Below are 281 nucleotides of genomic sequence, written 5' to 3'. Positions count from 1 at the left end.
AATTGAAATTAGTCTGTGGAAACAGGGAGTTTCCATTTTAGAGCTTTCCAAATTCATTGGCAGAACGGGTAGTATGAGTTTTTGATGGGCTTTTATTTTGTAATGAACATCAGATCGTCCTGAAACTGGCTGAGTTACACCCTGGGGTACTGGACTGTCAATCTGAATTGAAATTGTTCTGTGGAAACAGGGAGTTTCCTTTTTAGAGCTATTCAAAATCAGACAAAACTGGTCATATATGAGTTTTTTGAGGGCTTTTATTTTGTAATGCAACATCAGAT

Source organism: Sinocyclocheilus grahami, unplaced genomic scaffold (genome assembly GCF_001515645.1).
Source record: "Sinocyclocheilus grahami isolate Dianchi unplaced genomic scaffold, SAMN03320097.WGS_v1.1 scaffold571.1, whole genome shotgun sequence".
Lineage (NCBI taxonomy): Eukaryota > Metazoa > Chordata > Actinopteri > Cypriniformes > Cyprinidae > Sinocyclocheilus > Sinocyclocheilus grahami.
Note: the sequence above shows the minus strand (reverse complement) of the source record.